This window comes from Onychostruthus taczanowskii, unplaced genomic scaffold (assembly GCF_017590055.1).
Source record: "Onychostruthus taczanowskii isolate IOZ18803 unplaced genomic scaffold, ASM1759005v1 scaffold12, whole genome shotgun sequence".
Classification (NCBI taxonomy): domain Eukaryota; kingdom Metazoa; phylum Chordata; class Aves; order Passeriformes; family Passeridae; genus Onychostruthus; species Onychostruthus taczanowskii.
Window position 1 is genome coordinate 9,484,886 of NW_024498351.1, and position 19,041 is coordinate 9,503,926.

At 36.2% G+C, this 19,041-nt stretch overlaps 1 protein-coding gene across 1 annotated transcript in view; it reads right to left on the reverse strand.

The window, feature by feature from the left end:
• SPOCK3 (SPARC (osteonectin), cwcv and kazal like domains proteoglycan 3) overlaps positions 1-19,041 on the reverse strand; it is a 157,895-nt gene that overhangs the window by 94,610 nt on the left and 44,244 nt on the right. The window contains exon 2 of the mRNA XM_041427939.1: positions 2,108-2,153. The gene's annotated coding sequence lies outside the window, so the exon portion shown is untranslated. The remainder of the gene's footprint in view (positions 1-2,107; positions 2,154-19,041) is intronic.

Genomic DNA, 19,041 nt, shown 5'->3' on the forward strand with positions numbered 1-19,041 from the left:
TCCACTTCACCAAATTACACCAGTGTCTTTGTGTATGCAATTTCATTCAATAGTTACACCCTCCAAGCTCTGCTAACATCTGTAGTCTAAAAATAAAATGTACCAGAAGTATTCTGTATATTTTCATCTGATGTAAAAGTGGTGCATGAAGAAAATGTGTCAGAAAATACTGTATGTGTATGGGGAGGTTAACTTGAGTAAGCATTGATAAAACGTTGATAAAGCTACTAAAAGTAGTTAACTTTAGTCCTAAACACAAAACATTCTACTTGTTTTATAAAACTACTGAAAGAGCAAAACCTGCCTTTTAGCAGTAACTAAATATGTTAGCAGAACACTCAGATTTATTCCAACAGTAATATGTGCCCCACATAACTGTTTATTAACAATTGCAGTATTTACAGAAAAACAAAAACATTTAGGGGTGTATACATATATGCACACATATAAAATATACAGTCAGAACATTTAAATATGTTTTTTCTATCTTATAAAGATAGAAGCAAACAACAGTTCAATTTGACTAAGTCCTCTTTTTCAAACAAATGCCAGATGTTGCTTTAAGAAATTGTGTTGGTGGACTGCAATGCAAATCACAGTATTTTTCTATCTTTAAAAATAGATTTTGCAGCCCAGGAATAAATACCATTATACATTTTCATAGTAAGGGTTACCCTCCTAGTGTACTTGAAGCTCTTATTAACACAAATAGAATTACACAGATCTGTCTACATGAGCAATTTCGACATACTTTAACACATTAACATATGAAGGCCTTTCAAAATGTGCTGAAATGAGGAAGAATGAATTAAAACACTATTCATAGAATCATGAAATAGTTAATCTTGGAAGGGATCTTAAATATCATCTAGTTCCAGTGCCCCTGTTCACTGCTGGCAGTGAAGCTTCCACTAGACCGTGTTACTCAGAGCCCCATCCAGCCTGGTCTTGAACACCTTCAGGGATGGGAAGTCCACAGTCTCTCTGGGCAACCTGTTCCAGTGCCTCATCCCATCTTATAGTAAGGAATTTCTTCCTAGTGTCTAATTTAAACCTTTTTCCTGCTTAAAGCTATTACGTCTTTTCCTATCACATGTCCTTGTAAAATGTCCCTTCTCACCAGCTTTCACACAGAGCCCTTTAGGGACTGCAAGGCTTATATGAAAGACATTAATTGTTTTTATAAATATGCACAGTTACCAGTTCCTTGAACCACATTTTTTTTTTTAATTACAGCAAGTAAGTATCCATTGTGGAGGAAGTTCTTGAAACTGAATAAACACTATCTTCACAACACATTTTTATCTTGGTCTCTTGTCTATGAGCCCCTGCACTGTTTCTTCATTGCATTTATGCCACTGGTACTACCAGACAAGACAAAGTCCCTGAAGCATTTTGTGGGAATCCTTAAAATCATTTCTCAAGCAATTAAAAAAGTACCAATATCCTCAGCAGTTTTAAAATGGCAGCAATACACTTTGCAACAAAATACATGAGGGGGATTATATTGACAGTAAATATTAAGTTCCAGTGCCTGGGGAGGGAATGTGTAATGGGAATGTTTGCTGCATTTGCTCATAGTATTCTCAGCCTAAAATTGCTGTACTGTAGCAATCCCAAAGCTCCAGCTGCATTTTGCCTCAAGATAGATCACTTGAGCATGACAGACTCCCAAAATTGTTTTTCTAGATCATCTTTTATCCAATGGATATAAAGAGACATTCAAAATCTTTAGGTTTTTTTTCTTGACTGCAAAAGACAAGTATTAGACTGCATGCCTGTTTTTTGTCAGATGTCCTACTGAAAACGCCTGAGTTCTTAACTTCAATATACAAATAAAACAAAACCTGCCAAACTTCATGTTTTACCAAGGGTAACTAAGCTACTTTGGAGGTTTCGAACACTCCCACCTCTCTCTAATCAATAAATGTTTGAAAAAAATCACAGACATAAAATGATGATTAGGCTGAATTTCAGGTCCTCTTTAAATCAATTATTTGAAGACAATCACACAAATTAACAGAATTCTGCTAGTATTCTAGAACAAGTGCACAAATATAATTACTTAAATTTTATCCCACACAAGTACCTAGGAGCAGAATCTTACCTTGATCAAATGGTTTACCCGGACTCCATGTACGAAAATAATCATCCTGGAGGGGGAGAAACAACCTAAATTTAGTAAAATATAAGGAATCCATGAAAAGCTCAACAGTATCATAAAAGACAGAAGAAGCATACCAACCTCTACTTCCTAGAAAAGGCAAGCAGCAAAATAAAATAAAAAAGGAGAGAAAAAGATTACAGTTATCATAATGGGACAAATGACTTATACAGAATAAAACAGTGTATTTCAGAGGCCATTTACATCACTCATAGTAAAAATGCTATTCAAAAATGTTACTTAATAGCACTAAAAACAGAAAATGTCTTACAGTACTCACTCAGGTAATGTTTCTAGCACTGTTTTTAAAATGTTAGGGTAGCTTTAACTTCCAAGGTATTGAAAAACTTAACTACATTTTCAATGCATGGTTTTTCCAAAGTAAAGTTTCAAAGTCATCATCAATAAAATACAGCTATTTTAAACAATATGTTAGTTTCAGAAAAATAATTTGCTATGTAGTTTTAACCGCATCACTAAGATATTTAACTTAGTCTAATTAGCTCTCTTTTTTACAAATCATCTTTATAAACATAAAATATCTTCCTCATTACATCATCAGCTGTATTAGGCTTCAATTCCAAGAAGGAAAAACTTGAATTAAATTTATTGCTTCCAAGATGACCAGAAATTTGGTAAGAAATTACAAATTCATAGCCAAGACAACAGATTGATCTGCACATCTCAGACAACAGGTGTCACAGAAAAATGGCTGGAATTGTTTCTTATTATGTCTTAATCCAACTAACTATTCTCTAGAACAAAATATTTAAAAGACTGTACCAAACATTTTAAAGCCTGCATAAATTAAACTTAACAAAACACAGTGGGTGTACTGTCAAATCCAGCAGTTCCATCCCACTTGCTAAAAGATCACTGTAAAAAACCATCAATGTATACAAATTTTAACTACTGAGAAAATGTAAATCTCATACAGTTGTCAAAGCCTCACAGTCAGAATTTTAAAATTATCAAGCATCAAATACATCTTTGCAAGTACAGAACACTTGTTGGGTTTTGACCCCAAAAGAAGAGAAAAAAAAAATTGGTTGCAGCCTAAACTGTATTTGATTGATTGTGTTTTATTAGTAAAAACGTTGTTATGAAAATTTGTGCTTTGAAAGACAAAGACAGAAATGAGCAGAATCTGGAAGTGCAAAATAGAACTGTATTTCTGTACCAACACTTAACCATTGCACTACTCTGGTGCTGCAGAGATTAACAATCTACAAATCAGTATATGTGATTTGCCTTTTTAATTACTATATTTTTAAAGTAATAAAATACACATAGGCATATTTTTTTTTCAAACACACAAGAAGTAAACAGAAATTACAATTATGATGGTATTTTTCAAACATTCCTGCTAATAGCTACCATGATGTTATTCCTACAGGGGTGTTCTGAACAGTCTGAACCAGCTGTAAGGTAGTGCTGTTCCAGGAGTCACACCACAGTGGCAAAACTTAAAATTCTTGAAAAAACATCAAAGTGATAGATTCTCTTCCTATGTCTACTAAATCAACAATGTTCATTCACAACGAGCCCATGCAGAAAATGGGGTTGTTATGAAAATAGTGAAAAATTAGAGTATCTAGAACATTCAGCTGTTAGAACAAAAGAGAAGTCATCCTGAGTGTAACAAATACCCCCTCTAAGTCAAAGCATCCTGCATTTTGCTTAAGGAAGAATGTACAAGTGGGGCTTGTATAAATTATATGTTCTCAAGTTGGCCTGAAACCACCCAGAAGATAAATCAATTCTTGTTCATCTCTATACTGCAGACAACTTCACAGACCCAAATATAATATCCCTCAGGCATTGCTAGAAGTCTTCCTGACTGACTTCTGTCTACAAAGCCGTTCCCTACCTTTCTTGTTACCCTTCTGTGAAACTTTCCCAAGTCTGTTTTCTTGGCAACTAGAATTGTGCAGAGCATTCAAGACAAAGCAGCATTATGGATATATACACAACACAACAGTATTTTGTTCTGTATTCTTCTCCCCGGTATGCCTACCCCTCTATTGTCTTTATAGGTTGTGTCTATGGTTTTGTTCTTTTTAGTATGATTTGAATCATTTGCATGGAATTTTCTATTATAAATACAAAATATAAATACCCATAAACTATATGTACCTATACTGATTCTCCCAAAGAAATAATTTTTCCAATCAGCTGCTACTTAAATAAAATCCACTATTGGATATGTTAAACAAAACCCCTATGTGCCCCTACAAACAATTAAAGTTGCTAATCAATTGTCAGATTAAGTAAAGAAATTGCTTCAATAAATTACAGTTTCACAATTTTACAAATATTCCTGAAGCTGTATAACCTTCTGCATAAGAGCCTGGCTTCCTCTTACATTCAGACCTTTCCTGATCTCCAGTCAGTAAGTTTGATTATAATAATGTTCAATATCCTCTGCAGAATGTAATCAAGATCATTATATAACTTACAAAGCCTCATTTCCATAATTTCAGTATAAAAACCAAATGAAGGAATACACAGTTTATGGTGAAGGCTGGGTAGCATCACAGCATCTCTAGGCAAAGCATCCTGTAGTAACCCATAAATGAAAAAGTCAGTGTCTCAGGATCTCAGGACAGAGCCTAAGTCTCCTGAATTTCTTTAGGGGTTTCCTGGCCTTTGCCTGAGCATGTTAAAGGGCAAGCTGTAAAAGTCAGCACAATAAAGTCACAGATTTGTAACAGTAACCATACCACTTTTGCAACATTTTCCAGCTAACAGTATTCATACATTTTAAACACAAAATTCATCCTTACTGCTCTACTTGAAACTATGTGAAATGCCAGGATTTCTTTCAAGTGTCTCTGTGAAAGACACAAAGCACTTCTAATAGCCGTGGATGATGGATTTCAATGAGTTTAATATCCATGCCTTAAAATTATGCATGTTTAAGCATTATGCTCATTCAGGGTCACAGTGATGAAGTGTCTCTAAGAACTTAAGCTCATGCTACAGTTATATATGCAATTTGAGACTAATAACTTTATTTTTTTTTCCTGGAAATCTCTTACTATAAAAAAAGAAACTATGTCGTCTGAAAATCTGACAACCCTATAAAAAGAACCAAAACAGCAGGTAATGAGAAAAGATATTAAAAAATAGGAAAAAATATATTCTGCCTTGAACATTTTTATTGCTTCTTGGACTTCAATATTCTTCTATATGTATTCTCTTATTGTTAAAAATTAGTTATTACACAAGTTTTTAAAAAATGCACATTTAAGTATGGTAAGAAATAAAAGAAGCTCAAAGGAAAAAAACATCAGACAACACAAAACCTAGCCCATACATGGCAATGTAGTTATGCAGTGGAAGTTTTCATCTTTCAACAGCCACAGAAGCTACTATCCTATTGCTTTTCTTTCCTCTGTAGCACGTTTGTTACATTATTTAACCGATCTCACCTCTGCAACATTTTCTGAAGATGCTGCCATCACTTGAACAGGAATCTCTATTCTAAAGAACATTGTGATACATGGTCGATGAGTGACTCAGAGAACAGCAGGTGTCCACGGACAAGGAAGGAAGTTTCCTCACAAATATTTTCAGACCAAGGTTGACCCAAAAACTTGGATAGAGAAAACTCAGCCCTTGTTTTGTATTCAACATTTTAGCTCTAGAATGGCCTACACAACAAAAGCTTACATATTAAAATAAAAGCTGATTTTTAACAGAGAATCCACTAAAATTGAAGCAGTTTTCTGAACTTATAATTATCTTTATATTTTATTAAAATCAATTTCACTGCTGCAGCACAGGGATATTGTTATTTATGTGACTTACAAACTACCAATTTTAGAAGAAGTCTGCACAATGTCAGGTTTCATTTATAATAACTTTTCAAGAAACAATACTTCTAACAGTTGCCAAAGCAGGAAAGACATAATTTCCTGAATACTGTTCAACAGTAAACTTAATTCTGCCCATACAAAATTCCATACAGATTTTATATCACTTACCATAATGCAAAAAGCGCATTTTACTGCTGGCCTCCCTATTCCTACAGAGGGGTTGGTTTGTTTTTAACAAAAAGAGTTACATATTTCAATATATAGAGGGATATGGAACTGCATTTGACAATTTTAGAAGCAAAAGTTTTTCTGGCTGCACATGCTCCCTAAAAACTTAAAATCTACATAGAGTATTAGATTCAGATTTTTTTCCTCACTGCTGTTAGCTGTTTTCCTATTGAGCATTTCACTCTTTTTAAATTCAAGGAGTTCTTAATGGGCTTTCCATTCCAATTCTTCTATCTGCATCTCAAGTACACACATCTGCTTCTCATCCAACACGAAAGCTCTTTACCTCTTTTAGGCTAGGTTTTTGTTATTTGGTAGCTGAGCTATTTTCAGACTCCAACAAGCCAGCTCAGTTCAGCCAACTGTCCCACACCACAGCTCTCCCCTTGCCCAAGCTCACTTCTGCAGCAAACTTGAGCCCCCCAAGTATCTCCCCCTCACATCTTTGCACCACTCCAATAGCAGAGGATTTGACTCATCTGCCCAAACCTCCCAAGTGACTGTAACAGATATTTGTATCCTAAGTCTCACTCAAACAGCTGGGGAGAGTTGCCATCTCATGCCTCTGCACCAACCTCTTTCCAGTGCCAGAAAAAGAAAGCACAAAACATGTGCAGAAATTTTTTTCTGCTTGTATTTTCTCCAGGACCTTCAGTCTAATGACAGTGAGATTGTCATTATCCTACAAAGCATTAAATTGCTGGTCACATGCAGACCTGTTACAGGAATAAAAGGATGAGACAACAACAAAACCACCATCATATGGGAAATCCACGAGTCCTAAATACTGTAGTTTCCTTAAATAAATGAGGGCCACAAGAGACAGCAAACACAGAGTAACTAAGATACACACATCTAATGAGAGTACTACCCCAAAACATAAACCATAACTGAGGAACTATAAATTGCACCAGCAATATACATTATGCCTATGTATGAGAAAATGCCTCAACCTGATACCTGAGCCAGTCTGCAATTCTCATCCAGGATGCAGACCTGCTGTTCAGCAGCATGTGGATTCACTTGCCTATCAGATGCTGGTTTCCATCTCTGCTGAAGTGCACAGGCATCTGATCTATCACAAGCCATGTGAGCACTCTGCTGTACAAATGTGGAGTGTCAGTTTAGCCTGTTAAATGCAGGACAGTGCACACGTGAGAATAAGGCAGATACTACACTCCTCTGAACCCTATTTACAATCACAGCATCTCACATATCTCAGAACACCTGTGAAGGCAAGAAGCCAGCATGGACCTTGTGCTCCCTAGCACATTTTTTACTAATTGTCCCAGATGCATGAAATAGGTTGTCAGACCTTATGTGATGTCTCATAGCTTCAGGTCTGTAGTACAACTAGGAACAAAACTAGCTCCAGGAGGGCAGGGACTTTGCATCTAGAAATTTTTTGGCTCAATGCTTTCTTCTCAACAGGATCTCCCTTTTCTCACCAGCTGAAATACCTGCTTTGCTTCCCATAAAGCCAAATTTAAGAACTGCACAGAGCAAGGAAGCATTCTTGAGTGAATCAGTTTAAAAAAAAATAAAATTAAAAAACCCCACATTTATTATACTTAAGAAATTAAAGAAAACAAGCCCCAGAAGATATTTACAGACCAGCAAAATGGAGACTTCCGCCAGCTTTGACTGAAGATTAAGTGTCCCATTAGAAACATAATTAGTTTAGCCAAAACCACCAGGAGTTCAGCGCTCAAAGTACTCAGACACAGACAAAGGCAGCGGCCCTTCACATCAATACTTCTGAAAATCAAGGAGTCCAGATAACTATCAGTTTAGTAACTCAAAGAATCAACACCACAAAATCTCCAAAATAATGAGCCACCCCAGAGGTAATATAAGCATTGTTCCTCTGACAGAGAAAGACATAAGCACCCGCAGGCGAGGCAGAGCCCTGCTGCACAGCCCCTTTGCTGCTTGCGGGCGCAGCAGTGACAGGTGACAGGACACTGGGACACTGCTCTGCCGTCTGTGCCAGCCTGCAGGGAGCCTCACGTCAGCTTCCTGCCCAGCTCCAGCTCCCGGGCCCTGCCACCCCTGAGGCCGGCATTCATGGGGCTGGCAAAGCACTATTAGAATCAATAGCTGCTTCCAGTGACTCTGGCACTCAGCTCCCCACATCCAGTGTTTATCCCGCTCCCTTCCTTTGCCTCATGTTTCTAGTACCATTGATGAAGCTGGGCTGGGAGCCACCACTTTTCAGCCCTCTCTGTTGCACAGCTCCCATTCAGTAAGATTTCTGTGGATGGTGTCTTTTTGGTACTAGCAGCATTACTAACAGCAAGTTTGAATAGCACAGTATTTGAAATCACTTGTCAAGAAATACCAAATGCTCACTAAAGCATATATTCAGAAATATAGAGACAACACTGAAAAACGTTTTGAAAAGGAAGGAATTAATATCAAAGCACAAACACTATAACCTTCTAAATCCCGGTAAAATTTAAAACATTGTTTCTTTAAAAGTGCATCTCATATTTCTCATATTGGATAAAAGAAATAATGGACCATCTTTTCACTATAAATACAAAAAGTTCTATTCATGCTCCTCCTATTATGCTTTCAAGATTCAACTTGTGAAGAAGGCCTTAAAACACATTTGCCATTTGCTAGACAACAGGTGAACAAAAAAGAAAATAGATGACATACGTGAGGTGAAAGACTATCTGTGAGACCTTCATATGCCTGCTCAGGCATTTCATGCACCTGTTACTGTTCCATTTCCTCAGATGCCACTTCACTAAGGCACCAGCCCAAGGCAACAAGGGCAAAAATTACTCCCTGATCCTCTGCATACAGTGCCACTGACAGCCAAGAGCAAAACAGAAACAGACTATACAGGGAGCTCAGATCACATATGTGGGGCTGGAGGGAATCTACCTTGTATGCTGAAAGAGAATGGCAATATGATTGTGAGGCTATGCTTTGTGTCTATAAAAAAAAACAAAAAAAAGGTGAAATATATAAAGGAGATATCTGGAAACTGGAATAAACAGTTAACATCTTAAAAGATAAAAGCTAAGAAAGGAATACTTAGTGCAGAGACCCACAAATGACCAGCCAGAGAGGCTTGTACAATGAAGTGTTTTGTGCACAAGGAGACAATGGGGGTGTGTGCACCTTCTGTATCAAATGCTGCACTATTCCACAAATGACAGGAGCTCATATAATTTGTCTTTTCAAACTCTCCTCTCTCCCTCCACCAGCTTTTTTTTTGTTTGTTTGTTTGTTTTTTGTTTTTTTTTTTTTTTTTTTTTGTATAATGCAGCAATAAAAACTTGTCATATTCAGGACAGAAGCCCTGTAAGATGTGAAGGACACACGGAGGGCACAAGGACAGTAACAGTCTAGGTTTTAAAGGTCTGATAAATGTCAAAAAGGATTTGAAAAGGCCTTGGCTCTCACACAGTTTTTGGAAAACATTTTTTCAACCATATCTGACCACAGCAAGAGGGGGGAAAAAGTGATAGTCATGAATTTTCATTCAGAAAAGTGAAAATTTATGTCTTTTTAGCATGTGCTAGCATCACTTACAAATACAGATACTATACTTTTGATGATATTGCTTTTGTTTGATTGCTTGTTTTCCAACCTGGAGAAAATTAATTACAAAGACAATCATGAGATCTACTATATCATACCAGTTGCACAGACAGAATTTTGGTATGTTTCTCCCAGCAGAGGAGAAAAAAAAAAAGTCTCTCACACTAAGGTTCAGGACAATGTTCTAGTCTACCCTTCACTGTCATGGAGACAAAGAACACCCTAGTGTGAAAACATTCCAAAATGGAAGAAATTAAGGAATTCAAAATATTATGAGAGAGGAATTACCTTGCTATTGTCATTACAAAGCAAGTAAGAACAGATGTGCCAACAAAAAATGGGATGTAGGGAAAAGCACACATATACAACATGTCTGGAACTTAACAGAGGGAAGTAGTTAAAATTGCTGGTCTCAGCTCAAGAGTGCTACACAGATATTAAGAAAATAATTCCTATCTACAGTTAAAGAATTGACATGAAGTATACTGTCAATAAGAGAAGAAGTATAAACACAAGAGAAAATAAGGATGGTGAGAAAAAGAGAACTATATTCTAAGTAACTCAGTCATACCTTTTGATTGGTAGGATAGAAAGAAATTCCCACACTTCTTGTCAACCATAGAAAATCACAAATTTAGCAAATTGAAGAACAAGACAGAAGACGCACATACAGATTTCAGGGTGACAGGTGATTTAGTACAGTAATGGTATTTTATAGTGATTTGGGAAAATACACATTTCAGCAAGCAACATATTTTTGAATTTGGCTTAATAATTAGATACATTTGGAAAAGATCAGGTGTCTCACCAAAAAGAAATACTTACTCTGCAGATTAAAGGGATTTCACTGACATATCTTAGTCTGTTTGTTTAAACAGAACTAAACCAGGGTTCATTTCTTAAAAAAATATTTGCAAGTCAAATGTCCCCCGTGCTTAAGAAGAAATTTAGGCTTTAGTAGCCTAAATTCCTTTAGCTGTGAAGTACATACCTCCTTAAGAATGTGCTTCACAACTATAACTTATTTTCCAAAACATGCCAGTCTTTACAGGAAAAAATTATAAGATTTGTGCTCATTCAAATTATATTTAAAGTGAAATTTAAGTCTAAAATTTACAATATTGGTATATTATTTATCCATTCTGAACTTTCCCCTAATCAGATACTTCCTTTCCAAGAAAAGCTCTGTTTATATTAGCGGAGATTAATATAACACCACAATATTTCTCAGACAAATCAACAGAGGCTGCTGTCTCAAGAAGTTTTCTAATGTTCCAATTTTTCAAACACTAGTTCTAGCACGTCCATGATCAAGTGTTTTTTCCTCATGCCTTCAGAAACACCTGTCTTGTGACATTTTTATTATTATATCTGCAAACACTAAGTAGCAAAAATGTTGACAACAATGTACATTCCAATTATTTCCTCCTTTGACAAAAGCAATGCTAAGTTAAGGCAAGTGAGTTGCAACAGTTTCAAGTAAAGTGCATGATGGTGATACCAGGTGGATAAACAAGACAAGAAGTTCAGGCTGAATCCTACTGACAAGTGAAGTTTAAGAATCCCAAATAAAAGTAAATTAATTTTAAAGAAATCACAGCCACTATGCCTGCATTATGGAGAGTTAAGGTTCTTTTGATATCTTAACCATGTGTGGTGAAAAACATGTAAGAAACCCCCATGAAGTTAATACTACCTAGGATACTCTGTATCTCAATTCATTAGCATGTATTAAAAATACCAAGAAAATCAGGATATGATACAGAGAAACACAAGTCAAAACACCCTACTTACTGTGCACCTACAGAACCCATAATATAGCTGAGAAACAGTGGCCTTCCTCTGTCTTTCAAACTGCAGCCGTAGGCTTCCTAACTGCAGGGCAGCAGCAGCAAAAAAGGTTTTGACTGGTTCAGCTTCTCCCATTAATACTGCCTGATATAGCAAATAATCTGTATATGTGACACATCTGCTTTGTCCTCCTGATCCTTTTTTTTTTCAGATAAGCCCTAGTTTTAGTCCAAATGTTTGGGAATAGTTCTAAAGAAGTTTTTCTAAGTGAGCTCCTACAGTGCTCTTCTCTTAGGCATGTAAATGTACCAGGCATCATCTGCTTATTTACACACATCTTAGCTCAGCAAGTGAGGAAAAGAAAATGAGGGTTTCTCTTTCTCCTAAATATATACAGAGATATTAACCTTAACATCATCCTTAATGTCGTTATTGAGCAGAGGTGACAACATGCACAAAACCACACTTTGGTACCATGTGTTTTTTATGGCTGTTTTTAATCACTGTATGTTATCTGTCAAATCTGCTACATCAGAATAGTCTTCCTCAGGGAAATTACTGAAGAATGATTCTCCTCCAAAAGAGTTGTCTTCCATTTTGGTTTCAAAGAAAATAAAATCATTATTCATTTTTGGAAAGAGAAAAGACTGGCTTAATTCTCATCATAAACAACAGCAGCTATTCAGAAAAAGAACAATTCAGAATGCAGGGCTCCATAAGACAATATTATTTTTCAGACCCTAAAGCAGTAACTTTTACTGATGAAGCCTAAAGAATAAATAAAAGCATTCAAAAGATCAGTAAAGGAATCTACAGGATTTTAAGCACAAATGGAAGGTTAGAAATACCAGCACTACTCTTTTAATTAATTCACACAGGATAATAAAAAAATATATTACAAAGTCCTGAATTTCTTGAAGGAATTTTTCTTACATGCAATCAAATTTATCTCAAAGTAATTGACCCATTTCTTGTAGATCTTAGTGATGCATTATTCTGAAATATGTTTTCATATGCACTATATTGTGAAATTCCTATTTTATGAAAACCTCCAATCAACTTCAGCATGTAGCGCTGTAAGATGCCCTGCAATGCATCCCTTATAGAAGAGCAAAACAAGGATCAAGAAGCAGCCCATTCCCAAATGGTTTCCATAGCATTGGTATAAGATCCTCTGATAGCAGACATCCTGAACGTGAAACAGGACAGGACAAAGCTCCAGGGTAACAAATGTCAGCAAAGACCAAACACAAGTAAAGAAAGTCTCATTAGCTGTGCTGGGAACTGATGAAGGAAAAACTACCCTATATTTAAGACTAGAAACTGTTGAAAGAAAAGAAAATCTCTTGGCTGGTATCCCTGCTACAGCAGCATCTTATAATGTGCACTAATGGACTCTATCATCGTCTCCAAATTTCATTAACTAATCACCTACTCTTTACTCTTTTTCTTAAATTTTTTTCACTGTTTTTTCTTTAGAAGTTACATTTTTCTTATTTTAGTCCTTAGGGTTTCTCCACGTCTCAAGGACATCAGCAAAAATATTTTCAGACAAAGTAAATGTTTGAATGCTAACTCACTTTCACTGATTTGACTAAAGCACTAGTTTATACACATTAAAATTAAAAAGCTGCTTATCACAATGTTTGGATCTTATCTGCAAACTGCCAATACCAAATATCTCTGAACTATTACAATAAAATACCATGGCCAAGACATGTTATTTAACAGTCAAAGAAATTACATCATGCTACTTCCACAACTTTACTATAGCCCTAGCATCACCCTCCTTTCCCATCTACAAGAACATTCTGTTATCTCAGTCCTTCAGGTCTTATGTCAGGTTATTATGGACTTTAATCTCAAACCCAGCAGATTCAGACCTTGCCAGGATGAGTGACAAAGGGTAATCCTACCGGCTGCAGGAAACCCTGGGGATGCTTCAGTACATGACACACCAAGTCCATGCTGAACTCACAGAGGAGCAGTGTATTAGAAGGGACTATGCTGTCAGAAGCATTTTTACTTCTGAGGGACTTAACAACAAAGACTTGACTATTTTACTTGGGCTAAATTCTTAGCAGCTGCAATTACAACTGACACAACTCTGCACACACACACACCCCCAAAAAGGAAGATGAGCCCTTTTGGTATCCAATTAGGAAATTGCATTCTGCATTCTTGAGTTTTCCCTGTGCTTCAAAAATAGTGAGATTCTTCAATTTGCCTTAAAATAGAATTTTATTGCTGAGCACTAAAAATCTGATGTTTCCTGCCCTTTGCAAAATGAGATTAATTTCAATGTTGCCAAATTTTAATCATTTGTACAACATATAGTGCAACTTATTTGGGGATCTTTCCAAATAGAAGGCAATTTGAGAATTTCAGCTTCTTCCTAATTCTTCTTTCACTCTTAGTTTCTGAGTTAAGCCCTGATGCACTGCTCTATACTAAGGATGACAAAACACAGAACCCTCTATTCCTTCTCACAAAAAGCTATTGTCCTTTTCGTTCAGAAATTTTCTGTAGTACTTTAATGAGACTTATCTTTGTCAAAAGCCTAAACTAAGCTAAAATGATAGAAGATCAAATTAAATGTTCTTTTTATAGCAGCTCTAAACCCCAGTCTACATTCCTGTATGAACCTCCACAGCCTTATGCTGTCAAAAAAAAAAATCCAGTGAAAATCATCTCACCTCATTTTCCATTTTCCTATATCAAGTTTCTAAGGCTACATTTCAGGAACATTTCCCCACAGGCTCGACCCAAAATCCACATAAGCCCATTAAGGCTTTTCTAAATATTTTTCTCACCTTGGGACCATGCTTCACCATAATTTTAATCACTGTAAGAAGAAGAAAAAAAAAAAAGACACACTTAAAAGTATGCAGAAAAAGAGACTTTGACATACAACTAATTGCAACAATTTGTTGAGCATATTCAGCCTGCCTGTTGTTGAATTTTTCATAGTATCCTAAACTCAAACACTAAAAATAATTACTGATATTTTAGTAGATGGAAGAGGGTGGATTTAGTTGCCACTGCTTTTTGTGTAACTCAGGGGATCTGTATTCAGAGCTTACTTCGTGAGGAAATACCAAGTAGCATAACCTGCCTTATTAAATGACCAACATTAAGTAATACTTCTATCACTAATCACACACATTATCTTCTTTCCATATTACAGTGATGTTGCTATAGAAATGAAGTATTTTTCTAAACACAGTTTATTAAATATGGCATGTCAAATTCAGCAAGGCACTATATGTGTCTGCCAGTAGATTCCCTGCCCAAGTAAAGCTTGGCACAGAGGAGACTGATCTGGAAAAAAGCAGCTGAGACCTCCCATTTTCAAATAGGGAAACAAGATTATAAAGAAAACATTATGGGTAACTGTTCTGTTAATTTAATTCCATGTGGATTGTGAAAGAAGTACACTATATAAGTGGAAGGGGAATCAGACTTTCTGTCTGCATCTCCTCTTTGGCTGACACTTCCTTGAGATGTTGACATTAATATCTGATTCCAATTTGTGGTGTAAAGAGCACAGGTTTTGCAGCTAGCAAGCAGACTGAAAGAGCACAGCAACTAAAACCAGAAATACTTTGGTAGTAGAACCAGCTACACTTACAGAGAATGACAGCTCAATGCAGCAGATACAGTGCTATTGACAATTTACAAAATCCTGATCTCCCATAAAACTAATCTCTAAAATACCACACATATCATTGCCTTTCTCTGTCATGTCAGATTTGCAATAAAAGAGTTACATACCAAGACCAGGGATCAAATTCTTAGTGCCCTTATTGTGTGTTTACCTACAAACTCTGCATGTTGAGTTGTCTTAGTTACAGTGACAAACAAGCAGCAGCAGAATGTCATGGCTGTCAATGTGCTAGTTACAAAAATAAAGCAACATACCAAATCTTTGCAGTGAATTCAACAATAAAAATAACTACAGCTAACATTCAAGACTAGGTGCCAACTCCCCTTTTCAGTCTATGGAAATGTTCAGTAATAACAAACTTTATACATGAACTGTAATCACAGCTGAAGAGTATCTTTCTTTGTTTCTAATGGCCTATATGTGCCACCTTCCTTCTGCTGAAAAGAAAAACAGTGGCCTTTGAGTACATTAACATTTCAGTTCATTTCTTCTCAGTGGTACTTTAAAGATAGAATGAGTTCCCTTTCTCAACTAGTCATATTTTGTCAGGATCAGGTGTAGTTTGCCTTGGTGATAGAAGCAAAAAAAGCAAAATGTTTTCCAGGTCAACAGCTATGACCAACTGCATTGAAACAACAATCTTCCCTCTTAAATGTTTGAGAGAACCTGTCTGCTTTGCACTGTGAGGTCAGATGGGATCTGAATCCTTATGCCAAGTCTCTGCATCCAGAGTCCAGCTTTCTCTACAGACCTTGAAATACTGTAGGAAAATCATGATGCCTTTGAAAAAATTACATTTTGTCCTAAATCCTCTACTAGAGCATGTGTCTCAGATTTTAGGAGAGGTGCTCCAACAACGCTATTAAATCCAAAAGTGAATAGCACTGCACCAGCCTCACTGGCCTGAGACTGTGTTTTCCTCCAGCACCCCGTCTTGGCACTATGAAGTGAAATTTAAAATTCTTTTAAAAATAAAGAGAGTTGCCTCAGCAGCATCAGTGCTAAAACATTTAAAAGACTCAGAGGAGAAATACGTCTCTAAGCTGCCCTGCTGAGTAATTCTAAAAAAATCCTACTGATAAAAGAAAGGAGGTAGAATTAGTCTACTCTTTGCTATGATGATCAACACAGGAACAGATTTATTTACTCCTATGAGATAGGGAAATTGCTACATCAAAACTACTGTGCAGACTGATAAAGTGAGACAGTAAGACAAGCACAACAGAAAAGGAGACTCCCGTAAGATATAAAACATTTGTCTATTGTCCATTCTAAATTTTTTTTAACTAGACTAGAAAGCAACTTTCCTAGTCTGGTAGTGGCACTTAGCAACAATTTCTAGATTTGTAAACCAGTGCACAGATCTACAGGTTTGTGGTAAGGTACACATAAATACACATAATTTTTCTCAAACATATTCCACAATTTAACTTCTGTAATTATGTATAATTTGTGTTATATCTGAAAAGAAAATTACTTATTTATTGTATCATTCTTCCTCAAGTATTTCCTCTACCATGTTGATTAAATAAGCTAGCAAATAATGAACAGTTACACATTCTGACTTAGGAAAGAAGTGAACATCTTATAAACTTCCTCAACAGAACAGTACCAGATCCAGTACTTAAATCTTGCAATTTACATTAGAAATTACACAAAATACTATCACAAACTGTTTAGTGAACAAGGTCTTAAAAACTCCCTAGTGTTTTTTAAGTATAGCAAAGTCTCTTATTTAATATTAATTTTCCATATAATCATAAAATTAATCTAGGTTGTAAACAACCTCTGGAAGTCCTGTAGTTTTATCTACTGCTTAAAGCATGTCCAATTACAATAGGTTGCACAGCCATGCCCAGCCAAACTTTGAGTATCTCTAGGAACAGAGATTCCAACTCTTGGTCTGGGCAAGCCATTCCACTGTTTCTCTACTCTCACAAGAAATTGTTTTGATTTCACTTAATTAGGGTTTTCATGCCCTTTACCTCTAAATCCCATCCCTGCCTATCAGTAAGAACAGCCTGGCTCTACCTCCTCTAAACTGCCACAAAGGGCAGTTTGAAAGCAGCAACAAAACCTGTCTTAGTCTTCACAGTTTACGATTATTTTCTCATCCTCCTCTCACGCAAACAGTTTTCAAAGATATTCTAAACATTTATTGAGAGACAACAGGCAAAATCAACTAAGTCCATGCTTTCTTATTGCAATGCAATAGATACCCAGTATTACAACAGATTCCCAAGTTTAGGATTAAAAAATATCTGTAGCACATAAATGAGGATCACAACCTAAAAAATCAGTTTTTTACCCTCTACAAATAGCTAAAATAAAAACAAACAAAATACTAACCAACCAAACAAAAAACCCAAAACACACCAACCCCCACAGATCTATTTTTTGCCTGTCAGGCCCTAGAATATAGCCAAGTCAGCTCTTCTTCTACAGCATAGATTGAATACTGGAGCTGAGCCTATGAACATCCTGCCAATTTCCAAGTGATACAGTGTATCAGCATTGAGAAGCCTTATTTTCAGCCACACACAACACCTTTAAGATTACAGCCCAACAATTTTTGCTAACAAAGTATTTCATGTGTGATGTTTTGTATGATAGCTAACGTGCTTAAATAATAATAAAATGGCCTATAAAAGAACAGAAGCACAACAAATATGTCTGTGGTGATAAGACAAGGGTTAATGGTTTAAACTGTCAAGAACACAAATACAGACTAGATATAAGGAAGAAATTTCTATCAATGAGGGTAATGAGAGTCTGGAACAGGTAACCCAGAGAGGTGGCAGATGCCCTGTCTGAAAATATTCAAATCCAGGTTGGATGGGACTCTGAGCAACCTAGTCTACTTGAAGACATCCCTGCTATAGCATGAGGTTTGGCATGAAGACCTTTAAAAGGTCTCTGAAGCTAAACTATTCTATGAGATTATGAAACACATAGAAATCCGCTTTTTTTGTAAGAATTATATACTACCATATGATATACTATACTTAAGTATGATAATACTTAATCAAAAGACCAAAACTATGAGGAGAACTGTTCCATGATGCCAACTATGTCTTTATTTAAAATCTCTACTCAATACATTTTGATTTTTTTGATTTTGGGTTTTGATTGCCTTTTTATGATTCAATCTATTCAGTAAAGAAAAGCTTGTATTCCTATGCTCTTTCTGGCTTGAAAGTACTGCTTGCAGCTACATCAGGATGAAATGCAGCCACTCATTTGCAAACTTGAGCTCTCTTGTGACCTTCCAGATCCCAATTCTGCACCTCCTCTAAAAGTGGCAAACAACATGTTTCAACTTAATCATAATATCCTGTCAAAGAGACACCCATATTGTCAAAACTCTTTTGGCTTTTTACCCCAGGTCCCTTTATACTGAGTCATCTTTAAGTTTCCAATGCAGAGAATGAGAGACTGGACCTTATTTGTTTCACTTTACAGTGAAGGAGGAGGAAGAAACAATACTGACCTTTCAATGTGGATGCACATCTGCATGCAGATTTACTGTTCGAATAGCTCTGGCTGATATTAAGGAATTTATTATCTCAGAGCTGGAGCTCAGCTCCAGATTTTAAAGCAGGTACTGGGGCAAAGTGCTTTTCAATACCTGTCCTCCCACTAGATGTATCATTAGCCTCACTGCAGTTTTCCTACTTATACAGAAATATTAAGACTAGTCCTGGAATATTTGCAGACATCTGAATGTGGACAAGCACTTTTCACAGAGTTCTCACACATAAAAAGCAAATACAAAGAATTCTACTGTATATTATTGCCATCATCAAGAAAGA